The sequence below is a fragment of the Hemitrygon akajei genome, chromosome 23, assembly GCF_048418815.1.
Source record: "Hemitrygon akajei chromosome 23, sHemAka1.3, whole genome shotgun sequence".
In the NCBI taxonomy this organism is placed as follows: domain Eukaryota; kingdom Metazoa; phylum Chordata; class Chondrichthyes; order Myliobatiformes; family Dasyatidae; genus Hemitrygon; species Hemitrygon akajei.
In genome coordinates this window covers 37,242,226-37,256,853 of record NC_133146.1, presented here as the reverse complement: position 1 = coordinate 37,256,853, position 14,628 = coordinate 37,242,226, and positions in this window count along the sequence as shown.

Sequence of the window (14,628 nt, the reverse complement as noted above, 5' to 3'; positions counted from 1 at the left end):
TACTTTAGATCTGTCTTCACTAAGGAAGACACAAGCAATCTCCCAGATGTATGGATGGGCCAAGGACATAGGGTAACAGAGGAAATGAAACAGATTGACATTAGGAGGGAAACGGTGATGAGTAGACTGATGGGACTGAAGGCTGACAAATCCCCAGATCCAGATGGTCTGCATCCTAGGGTACTAAAGGAGGTGGCCCTGGAAATTGCGGATGCATTGGTAATCATTTTCCAATGTTCCTTAGTTTCAGGATCAGTTCCTGAGGATTGGAGAATGGCTAATGTTATCCCACTTTTTAAGAAAGGAGGGAGGGAGAAAACAGAGAACTAACGACCTGTCAGCCTGACATCGGTGGTGGGGAAGATGCTAGAGTCCATTATTAAAGATGAAATAGTGGCATATCTAGATAGCAGTGATAGGATTGGGCTGAGCCAGCATGGATTTACCAAGGGCAAATCATGCTTGACTAATCTATTGGAGTTTTTCGAGGATGGAACCAGGAAGTTAGACGGGGGAGATACAGTGGATGTAGCGTACCTCGATTTTCAGAAGGCATTTGATAAGGTCCCACATAGGAGATTGGTGGGTAAAATCAAAGCTCATGGCATTGGGGGGAAGAAATTGACATGGATAGAAAACTGGTTGGCAGATAGAAAGCAAAGGGTAGCGGTGAATGGGTGTTTCTCGGAATGGCAGGTGGTGACTAGTGGGGTGCCACAGGGCTCGGTATTGGGACCACAGCTGTTTATGATTTATGTCAATGATTTAGATGAAGGCATTGAGAATAACATCAGCAAATTTGCTGATAATACTAAGCTGGGTGGCAGTGTGACATTTGATGAGGATGTTAGGAGAATTCAGGGTGACTTGGATAGGCTGGGTGAGTGGGCAGATACTTGACAGATGATGTTTAATGTGAATAAGTGTGAGGTTATCCACTTTGGGAGTAAGAACAGGAAGGCAGATTATTATTTGAGCGGTGTAGAGTTAGGTAAGGGAGAAATACAAAGAGATCTAGGAGTCCTTGTTCATCAGTCACTGAAGGTGAATGAGCAAGTGCAGCAGGCAGTGAAGAAGGCTAATGAAATGTTGGCCTTTATTACAAAGGGAATTGAGTACAAGAGAAAGGAAATCCTCTTGCATTTGTACAGAGCCCTGGTGAGACCACACCTGGAGTATTGTGTACAGTTTTGGTCTCCAGGGTTAAGGAAGGACATCCTGGCTGTAGAGGAAGTGCAGCGTAGATTCACGAGGTTAATTCCTGGGATGTCTGGACTGTCTTACGCAGAGAGGTTAGAGAGACTGGGATTGTACACGCTGGAATTAAGGAGATTGAGAGGGGATCTGATTGAAACATATAAGATTATTAAGGGATTGGACAAGATAGAGGCAGGAAATATGTTCCAGATGCTGGGAGAGTCCAGTACCAGAGGGCATGGTTTGAGAATAAGGGGTAGGTCATTTAGGTCAGAGTTAAGGAAAAACTTCTTCTCCCAGAGAGTTGTGGGGGTCTGGAATGCACTGCCTTGGAAGGTAGTGGAGGCCAATTCTCTGGATGCTTTCAAGAAGGAGCTAGGTAGGTATCTTATGGATAGGGGAATCAAGGGATATGGGGACAAGGCAGGAACCGGGTATTGATAGTAGATGATCAGCCATGATCTCAAAATGGTGGTGCAGGCTCGAAGGGCCGAATGGTCTACTTCTGCACCTATTGTCTATTGTCTATTGTCTATCTACATTATTGCATGAAGAAAATGTGTAAGAAATAGCTTATCATAAACACAAGAAATACTGCAGATGCTGGAAATACCGAGTAACACTCACAAGAAGGTGGAGAGACACAGTAGGTCAGGCAGTATCTATGGAAGGGAATAATGAATCAATGTTTCAGGTCAAGCATCTTCATCAGAACTGGAAAGGAAGGGGGAAGAAGCCTGAAAAACTAACAAATAACTTATTTTCACAGAATTAATTATGGCACCTGTTGTAATGTGCGTATTATTAACAGTAAGTTAATACTAATCAGGAAGCTGTTGGTAATAAGAGGATGGTTTCGGGGTCAGCGGGGTTTTATTTCCGGTGTGTATTGTATGTAGTTCCACCACCCATGCCGCACGAGGTACCTGAGAGCCTCTGTATTGTAAATATTATTTGCCGTCCCAAATAAAGGTGCTCTTTTGGCCATAAAACTGTCGAGTGGTCCTTTTGTAAAGCAGAAGTTACCACAACACCTGATTTTCTTTAATGGAAATAAGAGCATTGCGTATAAATAAATATTTTTTAAAATTAGAAAACCTATTAGACCTACTTTCTTCAAACCTTTCCCATCCTGAGGGTCTCTGAGATCACCACGCGTCTTACCAATGGTTTTATTTCATTTGTATTCCTGAATTAAGATCAAGCACACAGCTGGCACTGTCTCCTGGCAGAAACCTGTGTCAGCAGTTGGAGAGGAGCTGCTGCCAGCTTCCAGGCCTTCTGTTTGCTGCAGTAAAAAAGTGCAGAGCAGGCAGATGATCTCCAATCCCACTGGTCATTCTGCTGGCCCTATTAAAGGAAGCTACTTATGTTTCCCCTAGTTGCAGAACTTCTCAAGTCTTCCAAATAGGTAAAGGCTGTATATAAACATAAAACACCTCAGCTCTCAAGTCTCTTCCAAGAAACTATGCAGGAAGTTTTGATCACGTTGTTTCTGTCTTAATATTATTTAAGTATAATTCTGGTGCCTCTTATAGAAGATTGGCTAACTGGCAGGAGGCAAAAAATGGGAATGAAAGGGGCCTTTTCTCATTGGCTGCAGTGGTGTTCAGCAGGGGTCAGCGTTGGGACTGCTAATTTTCACATTATATGCCAATGACTTGGAGGACGGAATTGATGGCTTTGTGGCCAAATTTGCAGATGAAACAAAGATAGGGGGAGGGGCAGGTAGTGTTGAGGAAGCCAGGAGCCTGTAAAAGGACTTAGATAGATCAGGAGAATGGGCAAATAAATGGCAGATGTAATATAGTGTAGGGAAATGTATGGTCATGCAATTTGGTAGAAGGAATAAAGACAGAAAATTCAGAAATTAGAAGTGCAAAAGGACTTCATGCGGAATTCTCTAAAGGTTAACTTGCAGGTTGAGTTGGTGATGAGGGAGGGAAATGCAACGTTAGCATTCATTTTGAGAGGACTGGAATATGGAAGTAAGGATGTAATGCTGAGGCTTTGTAAGGCATTGGTCAGAATGCACCTGGAAAATTGTGAGTAGCTGTGGGACCCTTATCTAAAAAATGATGTGCTGGCATTGGAGAGGACTCAGAGGAGGCTCATGAGAATGATATTGGGAATGAAAGGGTCAACATATGAGGAGCATTTGATGGCTCTGGGCTTGTACTCATTGAGTTTAGAAGAATGGGGGGATTCTCACTGAAGCATATCAAATATTGAAAAGCCTAGATGAAGTGAACATGGAGAGGATGTTCCCTATATTGAGGTAATCTAGGACCTGAGGACACAACCTCAGAATACAAGGATGTTGCTTTAGAACAGAGGTGAGGAGGAATCTTTTAGCCCAATGGCAATGAATCTGTGGAATTTATTGCCATAGATGGCAGTGGAGGACAAGTCATCGGGTATATTTAAAGTGGAGGCTGATGTGTTCTTGATTTACAAGTATGTCAAAGGTTATGAAGAGAAGACAGGAGAATGGGGTTGAGAGGGATAATAAATCAGCCATGATGGAATGGCAGAGCAGACACAATGGGCTGTATAGCTTAATCCTGTCCCAATGTCATATGGTCTTATGGTTTCTCAAGTCTCTTCCAAGAAACGGTGCAGGAATCTCTGATGACATTGTTCCTGTATTAATATTATATAACAGCAGTTCCGGTGTCTCTTCCAGTGTGAGTCATCCTTATCTTTGGGGCAACCATGTGGCAAGTGTTAAATGAGTTGTAGACCTTGATTTTTGCACTCCAAGCCTTTTGCCTGTATTGTTGAACTTGCTGGTAGAATGGTCTTCACTTGCTGTGACCTTGCTTGTTTGCCTTGCTTTCATTTCTCGAAGGAAGGATATGCTGTAATAGTTCTAAGATCAGTTTCCTGCATGACATGACATGCTGCTATGGTGTACATGCCATTGCAATAAATAGTGCGTGGGGAGTCAGCACAAACTATGCTCCAGGTCCCAAAATATAACTGTAGCATCAAAGTGTGACTGCAGACTCTCGACATCACTTAATTCACAACTTATAAATCATTCTTATACATATCTTTTGTTTTCTTCACTTATGGGCATTCAGTGGGCAGGGTGGTGGGGATTTTGCTAGCCATTGTCTGGCAGTGCAGTCCCTCACTAGCATGCTAGGTGAATAAGACGGCATTCACTGCCCTGCTATTTCAATCTACCTGATACACAGCATCTCATCTTTGCATATGCATGGGCAACGTTCCCTCTAATTTTTTTTACAGTTGTGCATAGCAACCATTGCTCTGAGCAGGAAATTTTTACACGGGCTGAATACTGTGCAGCACTTCAAATGTTTTTTTGTGTAATATGAATATTTAGAACGAAAATAGAAAGATCACATACTTTTAGTTTACTTATTAATTAATTTACTTATTATTATTAAATATAGTACAACAAAGAAAATCTTTCACATTCCGTAAATGTTTTCTTGTCTGTCTTTATTACATAATCTATTGTCTATAAACACTATCCAGACTAACTTCACGTCCAGATGAAATACACATTTTAATCCTCATCCAAATATTCCACTTCTAGTCTTTCTGGATTTACATTTGATTGAATTCATAAGTCAGCACTAGAAGCTTGGAATATTCCAACAATGTCAACAAGAATTGATAGTTCTTCGAATTCTTCGTTTCTAAGTACATAGTTCAACATGTCAGTGAACGTCTTAATTAAACCAGCTTTAACTTCCTCTGAAATTACAAATTTGAAACCATAGCATCACTGCAACATTTTTGAGGCAATGTTTTCGTCGTAGTCCAATAACAGTTGAGCATTTTTTTGTCAGTCATACAACACTAGCTTTTCCAAATCCTAAATTGGCTGCATTTGCAGTAGCAACAGGGTCAAAAGCTTGCCATTCTCTTAAATCATCATTAGGAAACCTATTATCTGAGTGATTACACATTGAATGAATCGAATAATAAAGCAGTATCAATGTCAGAATTTATAGATGCAATAAATGGTATTGCCAAGATATTGTGGCCATAGCTTGTTAATTTTTGCTTTTGCATATTGCAGTGCTTCAATAGTATTCAACCAGTTTTTCTGAAGGAGTTTAAAAAGAGATGCCATATCTTCTAAAACATCGTTAAGGACAGTTAATGCTATTCGGTATTGTGGATTGGTTAAAATCTTCAGGCAGTAGTTGCTGATTGGATCGTTACATTCATTAACTTGCTCTTTGCAATACTGGATCGAAACTTTGTAATTTCCAATTAAAGCAGTAATGGCAAAGTGTCTCACCATCCATCTTTATTAAATTAATTAACAATTAAACATATAATTAGTTACAGGGTACTTCACAAGCATATTAACATAGATTTCACAATTATATTAGCATAATTTCAAAATAATATTAATATTATATAAAGGAAAATTCCAGCTGTGCAGCAACAAATGCTATGTATGCAGGAGCACTTCAGGTACCACACGGCCACACACCCACGTAGCTTAGAGGAAACAGCGATTATATGACTGTTCCCCCTTGCCTATCTCATATCCCCAGCTTCCTGCTTGGAGCCTATCTCATATCAAATTTAATGTTCTAAGTAAATGCATTATTAAAGTATGTATATGTCACCATATACTACCTTGAGATTCATTTTCTTGCAGACATTCTCTGTAGAATAAGGAAATACAATAGATCCAATGAAAAACTACACACTAAGACCGACACACAACAAATGTGCATAAAAAGGCAAAGTGTGAAATACAGAAGTAAGTACGTAAATTGATAATACTGAGAACATGAATTGTGTGCCATGGTAGCGTAGTGATTAGCGCAATGCTATTATGTACAACTACTTCAGAGTTTAGAGTTCAATTCTAGTGCCAACTGTACAGAGTTTGTTTGTCCTCCCTGTAACCGCTTAGGTTTCCTCCGGGTGTTCTGGTTTCCTTCTGCAGTCCAAAGACATACCGGATAATAGGTTAATTGGTCATTGTAAATTGTCCTTTGAGTAAGCTAGGGTTAAATAGGCAGACTGCTGTGCTGTGTCGCTCGTTGGGCCTGAAGGACCTGTCTCACGCTGTATCTCTAAATAAATCAAATTAATAAGTCCTTGAAATTGAGTCCAAAGGTTGTGGAATTAACTCAGTGTTGAAATGAGTGGAGTTATCCACACTGATTTCTATTGGTCACCCTATTTTTCTTTTTCCACTCTCATATTACTCAGAGGGAATTTTAGTTATCTATGCTTGACGTTTATTAATTACTCTTTCACATCTCAAGTCAACGCTGGCAGGTTTACTGGCTAAATTACCCCTGGCAGAAGAAACAAGAGAGCATCAAAGGGCCTGTGGAAAAGCGATTAAATTGTGAGCCTATGGTGAAATAAGGCAGAAGAATGGGACCAATGGGACCGTGGGTTAGCATGGATCCAATAGCTTGAATGGCCTTGTTGTGTTTTGTGATATGTAGGTAAGTGATTTGTCTTGCAGGGTATATTAGATGAAAGTTAGCAGAACAACTCACAGTGGAATCCTAGGACCCACTTGTCCTTGTTCACTGATGAATTACCTGGCACAGAGACATGTTAAGATTCATTGGTCTTTAAGCTTATCTATTTTATATTTATGTATAGAGCAACACATTGGAAATTGAATTATCAGCTCTGCTGTTACAACTTCCCATTTTTCTCCATTTCTCCACTATATATTCAGACACATTGCTTCTAAAGTAGATTAGCTACTTAGCGTGTTATTTAATAAATCCTTACCTTCATTTGCCTAGCATACTTAAATTTTTCTTTCATTCTTTTTTATTGTTGTGGCATTTCAAACAGTAGAACATTTTGTTTCAGATATTCTTACATATATCAATGAAACAGGGTCAGTAAGTTACTTATTTGACAAATTAGTATTTAACCTAGGTTTCGTAAACCATTCTAAAATTAATCAAACTTCCCCTTACCAAATTTGTCTTCATCCCTCTATTTTGGTTTATCAGCTGTTTATTCACTCCAGTGGTCACCTTGTGAAGCCATTAAACCTAATCCTCTTGATACCAATTAATCTAGATTCCCTTTCTCATCACATTCTCTGCCATCAGTCATTGACCTTTGAATTAACTCTTGCCCAATTTTAAATATTTCCATATTAAATACCTGAAGTCCTTTACAAAAGCTTAAAGGGAATGTTAAGCCGTCATTAGATTACGGACAAGGTTTAATTAACGTAGTCTGTAGTTCCTGTTATGATGTGTTTCTACTCTCTGGTTGCTCCTTTTATGTTGCTATTTTGTGCCATTTTGATCAGGGCGGACTGTTTCTGCGGCGTGCAGTCAACAAACAGCCCAGCACTAGTGTGAACTGAACTGAGCTGAAACTGAATATTCCTGGATTGCTTCATTAATTTAGTGGTTTGATGTTTTATATTCTGTGTTTTTTATTTGTTTCTTTTTACCTTTGCACAATTTGTTCCTTTTTTAGAGTACTGGCGGTTTGCTGTTTTTCTTTAAACAGGTTCTATGGTTTTCTTTGTTTCATGGCTGACTGTGGGAAGACAAATTCCAGGGTTGTTTACTACATACATACTTTGCTAATTAATATACTTTGAATTGGATCTTTAAATCCAATATGCCTAGTGTAATTCTATTTGCATAATTATTTGCTGCTCACAACTTACATCAAATGTGGGTTTAGAAATTTATTCTCTCATTTGGATTTCATTCAGTAAATTGTTAACCAAATATTTTGACACTTGCCTATCAATAAATCATTGTACTTTATAGCTTGGTTCAGTCACTGTATGCAGAATAAGTAGAAGTGTTGTCTATCTCCACAAGAAAATTGTAGCTTGGGGTTTATATCTTGGCAATTAGCAAGGCTCAATCATAATTACGTATGGAGGATTGGAAGATGTGTGTTAAATGCAGAAATGTACAGAATGTGAGATATATTATAATATGGGAACATCCCAGGAATTGGCCATGAGAAACAATTTTGTTCAGAAGCAACTAATTTTACCTGAAAAACTCAAACAACTTTGGTCTGCCAACTTGCATGATAAGTTGGCACACCAACTTTTAACTTATAATACAAGTGCTTTAATCTAAAAAATAGCTGAATCTATTGAAGAACCTTGATTCACCTCCCCTAGCCCACTCTTGTATAAACACTGTTTAATAATATTGTGACTCAGAATGGAAGGGTTAGCATACGAGAAGTGTTTGATGGCTCTAGTCCTGTACTTGTTGGAGTTTAGAAGAATGGGAGGTGGGGGTTATCTCATTGAAACCTACTGAATATTTAAAAGGCTTAGATAGAATAGATATAAAGAGGATGTTTCCAATAGTGGAAAAAGTGTAGGAAGAGAGTGCACAACGTCAGATCAGAAAGACGTCCCTTTAGAACAGATATGAGGAGAAATTTCTTCAGCCATATGGTGGTGAAGCTGGAGAATTCATTGTCACAGGTAGCTGTAGAAGTGATGTCATTGGGGTATTTAGCTGGAAGTTGATAGTAAGGATGTCAAATGTAAGGGGGGAAAGGCAGGAAAGTGGGGTTGAGAGCAAAAATGAATCAGTGTTGATGGAAAGGTGGAGCAGATTTGAAGGCTCGATTTTGTCCCTATGTTTTATGGTCTTACAGTCAATGTCATCAACCTGACTAGGTTAAACCGCTTGGATACAATTTTCAGAGAGATCTTACAAATGTACAAGGGAAATTCCATGTCATCATTAAAAAGCTGTGCGCCCACAACTTTGCAACATTGTCCATCTGCTGATATCTCAATAGGTTTCTTTACTATTAACTTCCCGGCAGAGCTGCTGGTGACTCTGCATCCTTTCATGTGGGAGAGACAGCTGGATCAGATTCTTACCACCAGCACTAATTTTACCGGGACCTGTAGACAAAATGTCATGCATCCCTTGAGGGCCGACAAAAAAGGGCTCCTTTTAGCATTAGTGTTACCCCACAGCTAGTACCATGAGTGGGAATTGATTACACTCAAATTACTGGTGAGGCATGAGTTGATAACAACCCAAACCACAAGACAGAGAAATGAATCGAGCACATACAGATCTCTGCACATCATTCAGTATCATCTTACTCACACTTTTATTAACCATATACGAACAACCAAAGTGATCAAATCAAACAAAAATACTCTGGGTAAAATATCAGTTTCAATCTAAAAATAAACATTAGCAAATAAGAATGCTGGTGCCATTTGATTTGTGATGCAAGTTGGCAGGATAATTGACAGTAAAAGATAACATTTCTAAATAATCTAGAAGATAATGAGCACAATTAATTGTATAGATCTACTGACCATTTTTTGGCCAAGTGTTTGCAATATCTTGTATTGTCCTGAGGTACAGCTGGATGTTAGTTGTACAGCAAAATATAATCAGAATCAGAATCAGAATCAGGTTTATTATCACCTGCATGTGTTGTGAAATTTGTCAGTTTAGCAGCAGCAGTTCAAAGCAATACATAATCTAGCAGAAAGAGAAAAAAATAATAAAACATAAAATAAAACATAATAATAAATAAACAAGTAAATCAATTATGTATATTGAATAGATTTTAAAAAGTATGCAAAAATAGAAGTACTGTATATTAAAAAAACTGAGGTAGTGTCCAAAGCTTCAATGTCCATTTAGGAATCAGATGGCACAGGGGAAGAAGCTGTTCCTGAATTGCTGAGTGTGTGCCTTCAGGCTTCTGTACCTCCTACCTGATAGTAACAGTGAGAAAAGGGCATGAGAAACAGTGAGAAAAAGAGATGGAGCTGACTAGATTTACAACTTTCTGCAGCTTCTTTTGGTCCTGTGCAGTAGCCCCTCCATACCAGACAGTGATGCAGCCTGTCAGAATGCTCTCCACCGTAAAACTACAGAAGTTTTTGAGTGTATTTTTTGACATGCCAAATTTCTTCAAACTCCTAATAAAGTAGAGCCTTCTTTATGACTACATCAATATGTTGGGACCAGGTTAGATCCTCAGAGATCTTGACACCCAGGGACTTGAAGCTGCTCACTCTCTCCACTTCTGATCCCTCTATGATGATTGGTATGTGTTCCTTCATCTTACACTTCCTGAAGTTCACAATCAGACCTTTTGTCTTACTGACATTGAGTGCCAGGTTGTTGCTGCAGCACCATTCCACTAGTTTGCATATCTCACACCCGTACACCCTCTCATCACCACCTGAGATTCTACCAACAATGGTTGTATCATCAGCAAATGATAAGATGATATAACATAATGTCCATGCTATCTACGCCTACCAAAGTTCAAAGTACATTTATTATCAAAGTATGTTCAAAGGTTCAGAGGGTCACAGGTTGACTCTCTGGTTAAGAAGGCATATGGGGCATTGGCCTTCATCAATCCTGGGATTGAGGTTAGGAGCCGAGAGGTAATGTTCCAGCTATATAGGACCTAGAGTCAGATCCAGCTTGGAGTATTGTGCTCAGTTCTGGTTGTCTCACTATAGGAAGGATGTGGAAACTATATAAAGGGTGCAGAGCGAATTTACAAGGATGTTGCCTGGATTGGGGAGCATGCCTTATGAGAATAGGTTGAGTGAGCTTGCCCTTTTTTCCTTGGAGCGACAGAGGATGAGAGGTGACCTGATAGAGGTGTGTCACCCTGATAGAGGTGATGAGAGGCATTGATCATGTGGATAGTCAGAGGCTTTTTCCCAGGGCAGAAATTGCTAGCATGAAAGGGCTCAGTTTTAAGGTGCTTGGAAGCAGATACAGAGGAGATGTCAGGGGTAAGTTTTTACGCAGAGAGTAAAAGTGCATGGAAAGGGGGCCAGCGATGGTGGTGGAGATGGATACGATAAGTTCTTTTAAGAGACTCCTGGACAGGTATATGGAGCTCAGAAAACTAGAGGGCTATAGGTAACCCTAGGTAACCGTAGGTAATTTCTCTGATAAGGACATGTTCAGCACAGCTTTGTAGGCTGAAGGGCCTGTATTGTGCTGTAGGTTTCTATCAAAGCATGTATCCACAGACAAATCTGAATACAGTATGTATACTATATACAACTTTGAGCTTCATCTGTACTCTAATTTTACTAACCTTTAACAAAAAGTAATTACTGTATCCTACAACAAGTCTCAGTCATGTATCTCTGGTGGATCATTATTGAGGTGAGTCTTTCTGTATTTACTTCAGTTGATGAGGGAGTTTGTTCCAAGGTAACAAAGCTGGTCACTGTTTGACAGCTCCTGCTAGAATCAAGAGCACTAGAATCTAACAGCAAGGGTGTAATGCTGAAGCTTTACAAAGCATGGGTGAGGCCTCACTTGGAGTATTGTGAGCAGTTTTGGGCCCCTTGTCCTGGAAAGGACGCGCTGAAACTGGAGAGGGTTCAAAGGAGGTTCACAAAAATGATTCCAGGATTGAATAGCTTGTCATATGAAGAGTGTTTGATGGCTCTGGGTCGGTATTCACTGGAGTTCAGAAGAATGAGAGGTGACCTCATTGAAACCTATCGAACGGTGAAAGGCCTTGATTGAGTGGATGTGGCGAGGATGTTTCCTATGGTGGGAGAGTCTAGGACCAGAGGACGCAGTCTTAGAATAGAGGGGCGTCCTTTTAGAATGGAGATGAGGAGGAACTTCTTCAGCCAGAGAGTGGTGAATCTGTGGAATTCTTTGCTGTGGAGGATAAAACTTTATGTATAATCAAGGCACAGATTGGGACTGAGGGGAAAATTGGATCAGCCATGCTGAAATGGCAGAGCAGACTTGATGGGCCAAATGGCCTAATTCTGCTCCTATACCTTATGGTTTTATGGTCATATACAATCAACTCTCCAGATTAGCTGCTGAAATACTCATCGAAGAGTAATCACTGCTATAACAATTTGAAGCACAGCTGGGGTCCAGAAAGAGTAGTGGGATATTCAATGACATCATGTTCTTTTCTGTTTATGGAGGGATAAACATGGATTAGAAAACCCAGGAACTCACTTATTGCCCTTTGGACTGTGTCATGCAATTCTTGATAGTTATGGGTGTAATTATTGGTAAGGATGCATGGTTTGCAACAATGGTTAAAATTGAATTGGTTTGAATCATTTTCCCTATCTTAATTAAAGTATTCTTTAGCAATCAACAGAAATGTTTGAATAATGGTCAGACATCAGGATATACAAATAAATCACTGAGATTTAAGTTCTAGTTAAAATTATTTCACCCTTTTTGTTCATGTAGTTCACACAATAGAGTAATTGACTAATTTAACAAATGGGCCAGGCACTGTTGCATAGATATTACGTTATATTAAAGGCAGAAACTGGGGTTGTAAGTGCACATTTTATTCTTGCGGGTCTGCACATACAGTCCTCAGTAATGGTGAGGATATTACCCAAAACACTGTAACAGCAGAAAAGACCCTACATCTACACCAACACTGTCAAGTTAAGAAGGTGTTTCTTCAACAGGTTAACCACCTGTTGAGTATTTTCAGGCTGTTGCTATTATCCTACAAGTGTTTAGCGATCCTCAGAATTTTTCACGTTGTAAAAATCTACAGGGAATGGTATAGCAGGTGCTGAATGAAATTTTGCTGACTCGAAGGCTTCTGCACAAACTCAATGCTTCCATACGTTATTATGCATTCTCCTTGTGTACAGTGCAGCTGGGAGAGTGATCAGAAGGCAGGGAAAGCTGCAGCATCTGCTGAAAGAAAGAGAGGAATTTCAGAGACGGCAGTCATGACTGTCCAGGTGATCAGGGAACATGATCTGCATGGCCTAAACGGAGCTCAGGGAAGAATACTGCGTGGTTGGCCTGCATTTCAGAGATGCTGGCTGCCCTGAAAGCATTACCTGCCATAGGCGCACCAATCAACTTAAATGTAATGCCAGCAACCGTTAAGGTCACCACATTAACAGACTTCCATACATATGGATCGCTCCAGCTCTAACTGTAGATTTGCAAAGGTAAATTTAAAAAAAGCAAAAGCAAGCTATGGTTCATTCACTTTTGTCAGGGGGCAGCTGATAAAGAGAACCCCCAGCTGCATTAAACTGCTGTTCTGCCCCCTCCCACACTGTGCCCCACGGTCCAGGATTTCATTTGTTATATTTGCTCAGTTGTCTTGCTGGACCAGGATTTTTCTCCTCAAGCTTCCAGCTGGCTTGTAACCATAGGCAATGCATATCCTGTTAGCATTCACGAGGGCCATGCTTTGTGGCTGTCTGCTTACGCAATAGCACATAAGCTTCAACAGGTTATGCCAGGGCACTGGGCAGCTGCTGTAATGGAAATGCAGTGATAGACACGGCATGCAGCAGTATGGATGCATCACAAGGATTACCACCAATTCTGTGCTGGAAAACATGGACTCCGTGCCCTGTGTTCAACTGGTGTCAGAGGGGAGATTAGCAGAAAGACTTACGGTGAGAATTCCTGTGTTTAGGCCATTGGTGATTAAACACAAATAGCAGAAAGATTGAAATTATAAGTATGCAAGAGTTCAGAATTTGACTGAAGGAGACTGTGGACATAAAGAGGTACACAGAACATACACAGTACAGTACAGGCCCTTCAGCTGCCATTTTAACTTACTCTACAATCAATCTAGCTCTTCCCTCCTACACAGCCCATAACCCTCCATTTTTCTTTCATTTATATAATTATGTAAGAGTTTCTAAAATGTCCCTTATGTATCAGCATCTACCACTACCCTAGCAGGTACTTATCATGCTCTGTGTAAAATACCTACCTCTGACATCTCCCCTGTGCATTCCTCTACTTACCTTAAAAGTACATCCTTTGCTATTAGCTATTTCTCTCCTGGGAAAAAGGTGCTGGCTGTCCACTCAATCTATGCCTCGAATAATCACTTCTCATCCCCCTTTGCTCCAAAAGAGAAAACACAGTAAGATCTTATAACCAGGGAAGCTTTACACCAAGGTCATGCTTAACCAAAAGGCCAGCAAGCATGGAGGTTGACGTTGCCTATCATTTGGGGTAAGTTTGGATGGGCATTCGATTTTCCTTAGGCTTACTTAGAGAGCAGGTGAAAACACCAAGACACCAGTGTGGGTGGGTGGCAATTGCCAAGTCCAGAGGCCATGAAGGCTGGGTGAAGTTTCAACAGAAATGTGAGCTGAGGTATGGCAGGGTCTAGGGGACACTACAGAGGTGTTAGTAAGCTTGCCAGATGATAGCTGGTAGCCTGAACACAAGTAACAGTCTAACTGAGGCTTGTCAAACTGTTAGTCAATCTGCAAATTCCTCCCCTCCAATAGACCATTCTCCAAGGGGAAAGTGTGAAGAAATTAAAAGAACAACACTGTAATATACTGAAAGAAGTTATGTACCTCTGCTTATCAGGTAAATATTGCCTGTGGAGACTTTCACACTGAAAGTATCCAATATATCCAATATATTCCACATCGCAGCTGCAGTCTGGAGATCA